Here is an 11,965-nt window from a genome sequence, read left to right as displayed (position 1 = left end):
CTTTGTGCTTTTTTTTCTATTTCTTGGGTGGACTGCCCTAGGAGAACTTGGCTGATGTGTGTGTCGGATAATGTTTTGCCTATGTGTTCTTCTAAGAGGTGTACAGTGTCTTGTCTTATGTTTAAGTCTTGAAGCCATTTTGCATTTATTTCTGTGTAGGGTGTGAGGGAGTATTCTAACTTCCTTGATTTACCTGCAGCTGTCCAGTTTTCCCTACATCATTTGCTGAAGAGACTGTCTTTACTCCACTTTATGTTCTTGCCTCCTTTTTCAAAGCTTAATTGACCAAAAGTTTTGGGTTTATTTCTGGGCTCTGTATTCTGTTCCATTGACCCATATGTCAGTCTTTTTTCCCCCCTCCTTTTCCAGTTTTATTAGGTCGAATTACTACAGTCTGACTGCACATACGCATTCTATTGCATGTAGAGACATATACACAGTATACTGCACTTTTTTTGTCTTTTAGTTTACGTATGTGTACTACTTACCGATTCTAAGAAGAGACTACATTTTGAAACTTACATAGTTACCAAAGGAATAAAGCCAACTACAAAATAAGAATCCGATCCTAAAGGACAGCAAGATGTGCTTACACATAATCAAGAAATGAAAATGATTACTAGTCCATTTGCAGCCTTATTATTATTGTTATTATTTTTTAGATTCCTCATATAAATGATGTCATATGACATTTTTCTTTCTCTTTCTGACCCGCTTCACTTAGAATGACAATCTTCAGGTCCATCCATATGGCTGCAAATGGCATTATTTTCTTCTTTTTGTGTGGCTGAGTAGTGTTCCACATGTATGTATGTGCGTACCACATCTTCTTTCTCTGGTCATCTGTCGATGGATGTTTGGGGTGTTTCCATGTCTTGGCTGTCATAAATAGTGCTGCTGTGAGCATTGGGGTGCATGTGTATTTTTGAATTTTATTTTTCTCTGGATATATACCAAGGAGTGGGATTTTTGGATCACATGGTGGGTCTATTTTCAGTTTTTCAAGGGACCTCCATACTGTCCTCCATAGTGGCTGCACCAGTCTGCACTCCTACCAACAGTGTGGGAGGGTTCCCTTTTCTCCATACCACCTCCAGCTTCTGTCATCTGTACCCTTTTCAATGATGGCCATTCTGGCTGGTGTAAGGTGATAGATAACGCATTGCAGTTTTGATCTGCATTTCTCTGACGATTAGCGATGCTAAGCATTTTTTCACGTGTCTGTTGGCCATTTGTATGTCTTTATTGGAGAATTGCTTGTTTAGGTCTTCTGCCTATTTTTGGATTGGGTTACTTGTTTTTTTTGCTATGAAGGTGTATGAGCTTTTGTATATTTTGGAAATTCGTCTCCTGTCAGTCACATCATTTGCAAAGATTTTTCTCCCATTCCATAGGTTGTCTTTTTGTTTTGTCGATGGCATCCTTAGTTTTGCAAAAGCTTTGAAGTTTAATTAGATCCCATCTGTTTATTTTTGCTTTTATCTCCAATATTCCAGGTTCAAAAAATGCATTGCTGTAATGGATGTCTGCGAGTGTTGGGCCTGTATTTTCCACTAGGAGTTTTATAGTATCTGGTCTCACATTGAGGTCTTTAATCCATTTTGAGTTTATTTTTGTACATGATGTTGGAGAATGTTCTGATTTCAGTCTTTTACAGGTAGATGTCCAGCTTTCCCAGCACCATTTATTGAAGAGACTGTCTTTTCTCCATTGTATACTCTTGCCTCCTTTGTCATTGATCAATTGACCGTACGTGCGTCGGTTTATTGCTGGACTTTCTATCCTGTTCCATTGATCCTGTAGGTCTGTTTTTGTACCAACACCGTGCTGTTTTAATTGTAGCTCTGTAGTATTGTTTGAAGCCTCGGAGGGTTATTCCTCTAGCATTGTTCTCTGTCTTCAGGAATGCTTTGCTAATTCTGGGTCTTTGGTGATTCCATATGAGTTTTAGGATGATTTGATGTATTTTTGTGAAAAATATCCTGGGTAATTAGATAGGGGTTGCATTAAATCTGTAGACTGCCTTGGGCAGCATGGCCGTTTGAACATGCTTAATTCTTCCAATGCAAGAGCATGGGATGTCCTTCCATTTCTCTAAGTCCTCCTTAATTTCCTTAGTCAGGGTTTTGTAGGTCTCTGCATAGACGCCTTTCACTTCCTGGGGCAGATTTATTCCTGAGTATTTTATTTTGGGGGATGCGGATTTAAAAGCGATTAGTACTTTCATGTAAAGAAATGCCACTGATTTCTGTATATTGCTGCTGTATCCCACTACCTTGCTGAACCTTTTGTCACCTCTAGCAGTTTTTTATGTGGTGCCTTTAGGGTTTTCTGTGTGTAGTATCATGTCCTCCAGATATAATGACAGTTTTACCTGTTCTTTCCCAATTTGGATCCTTTTTCTTTCTTTTTCTTGTCCAATTGCTGTACTAGGACTGCCAATACTATATTGAATAGAAGTGGTGAGAATGGGCATCGTTGTCTTGTTCCAGATTTTAGCAGACAGGCTTTCATCTTTTCTTGTAGAGTATGATGCTGGTTGTAGGTTTGTCATAAATAGCTTTGATTACATTGGGGTGTGTTCCCTCTACGGGCACGTTGGTAAGACCGCAGTCTCAGTGCAGTCGGGGGCTGGGAGGGTGGCAGCGGCAGTATCAGCGGTGGGAGGAGGGGGGCTGCCCCTTGGGAGCCAGTCATTTGCTCCCATCTCCCCTGCAGCCTGGCCCTGGGAGTAGCCTCTGTTGCTCCAGGTTGACTGGGCCCAGGTCTTTAGGTCAGTCTGCTCCCAGGAGGCTGGTATGGTGCAGTCAGGGGCGAGGACTGTGGTGACGGTGGAAGTGAGGCTGCCGTGTGCAAGCCCTTGCATTTACTCCCATCTTCCTGGCCGCCTGGCCTGGGGACATCCTCTGCTGCCCCAGGTTCACTGGAGGCATGTCCTCAGGTCAGCCTGCTCCTGAGAGGCGAGCTTGGTGCAGTCAAGCTTGGTGCTGGGGTGGGGGCACGGACAGCGACAGTGACAGTGAAAGTGGGAAATGGGAGCAAATTCCAACTCTAGCATGGGGCAGCCCCAGTCCTACAGTTGCTGCTGGTGCCGTCATGCTCCCCTGTCCACACTCCACCTGCCTCCCAGGAGCAGGCTGACAGGGAGAAATTCTTTGCAAGAAGCCTGCGGCAGCAGAGGCTGCCCCCAGTCCAGGCAGCAGTGGAGATTAGAGCTAGTCCACTGGCTCTCCCAGGGCAGCCCCCCTCCTCTGCCGCTACCACCGGTGCTGCTGCCTGCTGTCCATCCCAGCAGTGCCATCAACCACCCAGAGCCCACTGGTAAGCACTGTGCAACCAAGGACCACCCTCTCCATAGGCTCAGATGAGGCACTGGGCACTCGGCTGGGGTGGGGAGGGAGTGGTTGTGGTGCAGGGTGGAAGTGTTGGGTGGTGTTGGGCAGGGCACCCAGGCAGGAATTGGAACAGCCTCCAGCCCTGCCCACCCTGGCCCGGGAGCCTGGGACACAGGGCTTTGCACCTGCACACTGCCAGGGATCACTGGTGGCTTTTGCCATGGTGATCGGATCCAGGATGGCCCTGCCCCTGCGAAGTGAGGGGTGAGGGGGTCAGCTGGGTTAGGGTTGCACTCTGGGTGTGGGGGGATCCCGCAGTGATGGGAGGACAGACTGAGGGGTGAGGGGTCACTGGGAGTGGAAGTGACCCAGCTGTGGGGTTAGGGGGCCCGGCCCAGGGTGAGGGCCACTTGGAGTGGGAAGACCCGGCTGAGGATTGGGGGGCAATTCTGGGGTGAAGGGTGAGGGGGCTATCTCTGAATGGTGGGGGGACCTGAGGTGAGGCATGAGGGGTCAGCTTGGTTTGTGGGGGCTGTAGCTTAGGACCTAGTGGGGCACAGTGTGGGGGCGGGGACTTCTGTGTGAGGAGAAAGAGCCATGTGTTGGGGGTGCATCAGTCGGGGACCAGGCCTGGTCTGGGGTGGAGAGGCAGTGACTGGGTGGGAGGAGGCCAGCAGGGGAAATGGGGCTGGGGGTGTGGCCTGGCCCCGGGGTCTGTGGTGGTTCTAGTTGGGTGCCCGAACCCTGTGGGTGGCAGGGTGGGGGTGTTGGGGCTGGGGCCCATCCACGAGGTTGGCCAGCCCTGCCGCCCCGCTGCTCCACCGCCCCGCCGCCCCACCGCCCCAGCACCCGGCCCCGCTCGCAGCATCCCTAATGCAAGAGTCCCAGTCAGGCGTCCGGGCTGTGGGCGGGAGTGGGAGGGGCGCGCACAGAAGCACAGAGTGCGGGGAAGCTGGGTGGGAGCCTGGTGCTCTTGGACCAGCTCCCGGAGGAGGAACGCGGCCTGGGTTCTGGGCCGCCGCGTGCCGTCGCCTCCGCTGCCGCCGCCGAGCAGGTAAGGGGCGCTGGTGGGGGCGCGCAGGTCGGGGAGCCAGCGGGTGAGGCCTGGGCTGTGCCGTTGGGGAGGCGCACAGGGAGCGGTGCGTGGGTGAGGTCCGGTCCACACATCCCGTTCGGACCCTGAGGCGGGTCCCGGGCCGCTGCCCTGTTTGGGGTGCCACTTTCCCCCAGATTAGTAATCACTGAATCCTGCGTCTTTCTCTGCTGCAGCTCATGTGTGGGTTTGGGAAAGTGGCTGAATTATTATGGCTGAATAATATTCCTCTGTGTGTGTGTATCACATTTGTTATCCATTCATCCACTGATGGACACTCAGGTTGTTTTTGTATCTTGGCTATTGTCAGTAATGCTGCAATGAACATGGGGTGCAGTTATCTCTTCATAGCGTTTTTATGTCCTTTGGACAAATACTCAGAAGTGGAATTGCTGGATCACGTGAATCTATTTTAATTTTTTAAGAACTCTCCATATTTCCATCGTGGGTACAGGAATTTACATTCCTATCAATAGTGCACCTGGGTTCCCTTTTCTCCACACCCTTACCAAGTCTTATTATTTCTTGTCTTTTTGCTGACAGCCATCCTGACATGTGTGGGGTGATCTCTCATTGTGGTTCTGATTTGTATTTCTCTGATGATAGTGATGTTTTGTCCCTTTTCGTGTCCCTGTTAGCTGTCTGCATGTTTCCTTTGGAAAAATGGGTATTCAGATTTTCCATCAACTTGTAAATCAGATTGTTTTCCCTATTAAGTTGCATGACTTCTCTATGTATTTTGAATAGTAACTCCTCATCAGAAGTAGGATTTGCCAATAGTTTCTCCCATTCAGTAGGTTGCTTTTATCTTGTTGATGGTCTCCTTTGCTGTACAGAAGCTTATTAGTTTGATGTAACCCCAGCTGTTTATTTTGGCTTTTGTTGCCTTTGCTTGCAGTGTCAAACCTTAAATATAATCATCAGGATTGAAGTCAAGTTGTTTATGCTTAAGTTTTATTCTAGTTTTTATGATTTTAGGTCTGATGTTGGATCACTTCATGAATATGTGTGCTTCTTGCTCAGGGGCCATGCTAATGTATCATTCTTGTTTTAGTATATGTGCTTTCCCTAAATGTGCACTTCCCACCAAGGGGAAATTTAAATTGACCTTATCCTCTGCTAGTCAAACTTGAAGAACATGGATTTGTAATCTGTCTTAGTGCCCCCTCTTTAAGCACAGGACTGAAGTTCAGAACCATTTTTCTAAAGAGGCTGTTTCCCCCAACCGCATTCTGTAGTCTTCTCTATCCAAGGACGTGTGGGATGCTGTTCCTGAGAACTCTGAGGACAGGGTGACAGTCAAAGCACTGTTACTGATTAGTTGAATCCTAAGAGAAAAACTCTAGAATGTGCTTAGGGAAAGGTAGTCACTTTCACTAATTAGAAGAAAAACCATTGTAGATTCCTTGACGATGACTGATCTGTCGATCACTAAAAATATCAACATAATAAAACAGGCTATGTGCTTATTGGTCCCTCAGAACATTCCTAGTAGAAGATCACCTTTGTTTTTTCTCTTTAGGGTACAGAATTAGCTTTATTCCTCAATTTATTCGACAAATTTTCAAGATCCAGTTTCTGGTTCAGTGGAAAAGTTGACCTAGAGCAACTTGGAAGTGTATAATGTGACTCTCACTTTAAAAATATTGCATGTATGTTCATTAATGCATTTTCATGAGATCTCACATGTTCAAGAACTTCTAGTTCATTTATATAACAATATATCTTCAAAGTAATTTTGAGCACAGCAAAGCAAATGCATTTTTGCATTGCTCACTCTTTTCAATATAAAGCTGTGCTGAAAGAAATTTTCTGGAAGTATCTTTTGGTCTCTGGCTTGTATGGTATTCATCTACAAGCATGTCCAATGTGTTGTTTGAAGATTTTTTTTCCATTCTTAACAATGAAAACTATACCATTAATTATTTTCTTTTCCACATGAAAGTTTATTTATAGTGATTACACAGTAAGAAGAAAAAGGAAACGTGAGATAGACCTCACAGTATTTTGGTTTGAAGCTGATAGACCAAGGCCTGATATGACAGGTGCACTTTGGAAGACTGAAGCTCTGAGCAAAATGCCCTGGAGGATAATCAAACTCTGGGAGAGAGGATAGTGTGTGTATGAGATGATGGATCTGTAACCTGTAAAGCAGACTCTATAAATTTCGACCATCAATCCAGCAGTAGGAATGATTCTCCTTCCCTCATGGGCTTGGTGCCCTCTTATGAAATGACTGGTCCTACAAGCCCATTAAGGAGCATTAAGGACTCTGAAAATGTAGATCACACAAGAGAAGGAACTTACCCACGGGACTAAAGATCTGCTGGGAAAGGATAGAAGGACACATCTAGCCTAAATTAAAGCCCAAAGCCCATTAGAGAAATCAGAGCCCATTAAAGAAAGGAAAGAGGTGGCTGTAAACAGGGACTGTGGCAATGGGCACAGAGGAATAACCAGGACTTCTTAAATTACAGAATTTAAGTAGGTCACTTGAAATACATAATGAATTGAGTTGATAATTGCATTAGATTATTTATGAGTGGAATTTTAACTCCGATTATTATTATATTAGATGTATGCTTCCATTTCAATCAGTATATTTCTATTTGTATTTTATTTCACTGTATATTTCTATTTCAATCTACTTCTATTTGATTTTACATGGAATAATTTGTAAAAATAGAAACAAATTCAAAAGAACTCTTTAAAAAATAACTTTTAGATTTCCTTTAAAGGGACAAATGAATTAAACATTCTCAATCACTATTTCATATTATTTATATATTTTAAATTATAAGATACAAATGATTTATGACATATATACACACAAGATACAAATAATTGTATCAATAATAGCAATGGTGATAGGCATATATACCCCTGATCAATGAAAATAAACATCACCGGCACATCCACCACATGCCTCTTCCTGATTGTGTTTCAGTTCCCTCTTGGTTTCTGTGTTTCTTACCCCTAGACTAAGAATTGATCTATGTATTCAGTATCATATATACATCTTATTATATTTTACTCCCTGTGTAAAAAAAATGTGAAATATTTCACTTCATATATTCCTAAATGATAGACTCTTTACTTTTCTATCTTTTAACTGTAGCTGGAAATTATGTTGTTTTATCACTTCATTATTCAGCATTATCTTAGTGAGTTACGTCCATGTTGAAATATGTAGAAGTAGTTTTCCATTTTCACTTCCTGAATGAAATGTTGTATGAATCTTCCATAGTATACTTATCCATCCACCTGTTCTTCCATGATGAGCACCTCGTGTGTTCCCAGTATTTCTGGTTTGCTTTGTGTTTGTGTGTGTGTATGATAGAAACACAACTACTGTAACATTTATTACAGTATATGTTTCCAGGGATACGTGCCAAGACTTTCCAGCTTCTATACCCAGAGGTATAACTGCTGGAATGTACAGTATGTGCCTGCTCAACTTTAGTAGATAAAGCCAATTTGTTTTCCTAACATTGAGAAACTTTACAAGAATTTCCATTGTTCTTCATCCTTGCCAGCAGTTGGCATTTAACTTTTCATTTTTTGCTAAATTAATACATGTAAGTTGATACTTTATTTTGATTTTGAATTTCCTCTTTCCTGATGCTAATGGTTTTGAGCAAATTTTCATGTATTTCCTCATCATTTGATTTGTTAATTTGTAAAATTCCTTTACATGTATGTAGCTGACTGATTTTTTTCACTCCCCTGTAATATTGTTATAGATGTCCTTGTTAGATGAGTACAGCATTTTGCTGGAAGGGGTGTGGTTTCCTTCCTCTTGCTGGTGGGTTTTGTCAGCCATTTGTTTTGGCCAATGGTATGTGAATGAAAGTAATGTGAATAAAAACTTGAAGTGTGCTTGTGTGTCTGGGCTGGCCCTCTTGAGCATTTGGCCAAGCCATGAGATAAAAACTCCAAGTAGCCATTGTTTATACTATTTATCAGCTTGGACCATAGAATGAAATACATAGTGTAGAGTTGCCCCAGCTGGCCCGCAGACATGAGTGAAATATAAACACTTATTCTTATGTGCCTCTGAGCTCTGACACTTGCTTGTTATGCAGTATTATTAAGACAATGACTGATAGACATCTGCCATTTTCTTCTATTGGACTGGATGTCATTTTCTTATGGATTTATGAGAATTCTTTATTTATTCTGAGTTCAAAATTGTTGCACTCCAAATTTGTTGCTTCTTTTCACTCTTTTTTTGATGTAAATATTTCCCCCAGTTTTACTGACGTATAATTGGGAAACACCACTATATAAATTTAAGGTGTACAACATAATGATTTGACTCACAAATATCATGGAATAACACAGCAAATGTACTTAATGTACTTCATCTCATTTAGATACAAAGAAGATAAAAATAATTTTCCTTTTGATGAGAACTCTTAGGATTTATGATCTTAAAAACTTTCATACGTGCCACACAAAAGTGTTAACTATATTCATCATGTTGTAAATTACATTCCTAGTTCTTATTCATCTTATAACTGAAAGTTTTTATTTTTAACCAAGTTCATTCATTTCTTCCTTTCCTTCACCCATGGCCTCTGGTAACCAGTAGTATGATCTCTTTCCTTTTTTTAAATGAGTTAATTAATTTGTTTTAGATTCCACATGTATGTAAATTAATGTGGTATTTGCCAGTTTCTATCTGACATATTTCACGTAGCACAGTGCTCTCAAGGTCCATCTATGAAATGGCAGGATTTCCTCCTTTTTGATGGTTTATTAATAATATTCCATTACATAGATAGATAGATAGATAGATAGATAGATAGATAGATAGATAGATAGATATCACCACTTGTTCATTCATTCATCCTTTGATGGACACAGGTCATTTCCATGTCTCGGCTATGGTAAGTAATGCTACAGTGGGGTGCAAATATCTCTTTGACATAGTATTTTCATTTCCTTCAGATGTATATTCCAGAAGTGGAATAACTAGATCATATGGTTGTTCTATTTTTAATTTTTTGAGGAAATTTTATACTATTTTCCATAGTGGTTGTGCTGGTATATGGTCCCACCACTAGTGCACAGCAGTTCCTTTTTCTTCACATTCTCACCAGCATTTGTTATGTCATGTCTTTTTGATACTAGCCATTTCAACAGGTATGAAGTGATATCTTACTGTGGTTTTAATTTGCCTTTCTCTAATGATTAGTGATGTTTTTCATGTACCTGTCAGCTATTCATATTACTTTTTTAGAAAAATGTCTTTGTGGGTCCTTTGTCCATTTTTAAACTGGATTATTTGTGAGGTTTTGGTATTGATTTGTATGATGAGTTCTTTATATATTTTAGATATTAACCCCTTATGAGATACATGGTTTGCACATATTTCCCATTCCATATTTTGTCTTTTCATTTCATTGATTTTTCGTTGTTGTTCTGTAGAATTTTTTCAGTTGACATAGTGTCACTTGTTTATTTTTAATTTTGTTGCTTATGCTTTAGGTGTCACATCCAAAAAATTATTGCCACAACCCATGTCAAGGAGCTTGTTCTCTTCTGTTTTCCTCTAGGACTTCTGATCTTAAATTTACATTTTTTAATCCATTTCAAGTTAAGTTTTGGTCGTGGTATGATATCAGTCTAGTTTTATTGCTTTGCATGTAAAGATCCAGTTTTCCCAACACCACTTATTGAAGATACTGTCTTTTCTCCATTGAGTATTATTGGCTCCCTTGTCAAATATTAGTTGGCTGTATGCATGGATTTACTTCTAGGCTCTCAATTTTGTTCCATTGGATTATGTCTGTTTTCATGCAGGTACCATACTGATTTGATCACTATATCTTTGTAAACTAGCCTGGAATCAGGAAATGTGATGTCTTCTACTTTGTCCTTTCCCAGGTTTGCTTTAACCATTTGAGGTCTTTGTAGTTCCATATACATGTTAGGATGTAAAGATGTCTTTAGAACCTTGATAGGGTTTGCACTGACTCTACAGATTACTTTTGGTAGAATAAACATTTGAAAACTCCTCTAATTCTAAGTATCCATGAACATAGGATACTTTTGCATATATCTGTGTCTTTTCCAATGTATTTCATCAATGTCTTATAGTTTTCAGTGTAGAGATATTTCACCTCCTTGATTCAATTTGTTCTTGAGTCTTTTTGTTTGTTTTGATGCTAATATAAATGAAATTGTTTTCTTTATTTGTTTTTGAGGTAATTCACTGTTAGTATATGGGAATGCTACCGATTTTTGAATGTTAATTTTGTATCCTGCAACTTTACTAAATTTGTTGAATAGATTTAAGTTTTTTGGTAGGTCTTTAGGGTTTTCTATATATTAATTATGCTCTCTGCAAATAGAGGCAACAGACAACTTCTTCCTTTCCAATTCTGGGGCTTATTTCTTTCTTGATTGGTCTAGCTGGAACTTCAAGTACTGTGTTGAATAGGAGTGGTGAGAATGGACATCTTTGTCTTGTTCCTGACTTTAGAAGAAGAGATTTCAACCTTTCACCATTAAGTATGATGTTAGCTGTAGGCTTGTCACTATGGCCTTTATTGTAGTTAGGTGTGTTCCTTCAATACCTAGTTTGTTAAAAGTGCTTATTTAAACAGATTTTGAATTTTGTCAGCTACTTTTTCTGCATCTATTGAGATGATTATATGATTTTTAAATTCATTTTATTAATGTAATTTATCACATAGATTGATTTGTATATGTTGAACCATCCTGGATTTTCTGGGATAAATCCCGTGTGATCATGGTAAATGATCTTTTTAATGTGCTGCTGAATTTGGTTTGAAAATATTTTATTGATAATTTTGGCGTCTACCATCATCAGAAATATTGGCCTGTGTTTGCCTTGCTGGTAACGTCCTTCTCTGGCATTGCTATCAGGGAGGTGCTGACCTTGTAAAATAAGTTTTGGAGTCTTCTCTCCTCTGGGTTTTTTTGGGAAGAGTTTGAGAAAAGTTGACATTAACTTTTTCTTTTAATGTTTTGTAAAATAAAAAAAAAACATGAAACCACTTGGTCCTGGGCTTTCCTTCGTTGGGAGATTTCTGATCACTGATTCAGTCCCCTTGCTAGTATTTAGCCTGGATAGATGCTGTATTTCTTCCTGATTCAGTTTTGAAATGTGTATTTCCAAGAACTTTTCCACTTCTTCTAGGTTGTCTGGTTTATTGGAATATCATTGTTCACAGTAGTTTCTTATTATCCTTTTTATGTTTATGGTATTGTTTGAAATATCTCCTCCTTCATTTATAATGATTTGGGCCCTCTCTCTTTTTTCCTTGGTTAGTTTAGTCTAGCTAAAGATTGTCAATTTTGTTTAACTTTTGAAGAATATATTCTTTGTTTTGTTAATCTTTCAAAATTGTTTTCCTGTTCTCTATTTCACTTATTTGTGCTCTAATTTTTATTATTTCCTTCTTTCCCCTTACTTTGGACTCAGTTTTTTTTTCTTTTTTTAGTTCCTTAAGTTATTTATTTCTACTTTCATACCATTGTAGTCAGAGAAGATACTTTGTATGAT

Source organism: Camelus bactrianus, chromosome 25 (genome assembly GCF_048773025.1).
Source record: "Camelus bactrianus isolate YW-2024 breed Bactrian camel chromosome 25, ASM4877302v1, whole genome shotgun sequence".
Taxonomy (NCBI): domain Eukaryota; kingdom Metazoa; phylum Chordata; class Mammalia; order Artiodactyla; family Camelidae; genus Camelus; species Camelus bactrianus.
This window is presented reverse-complemented; position numbering follows the sequence as displayed.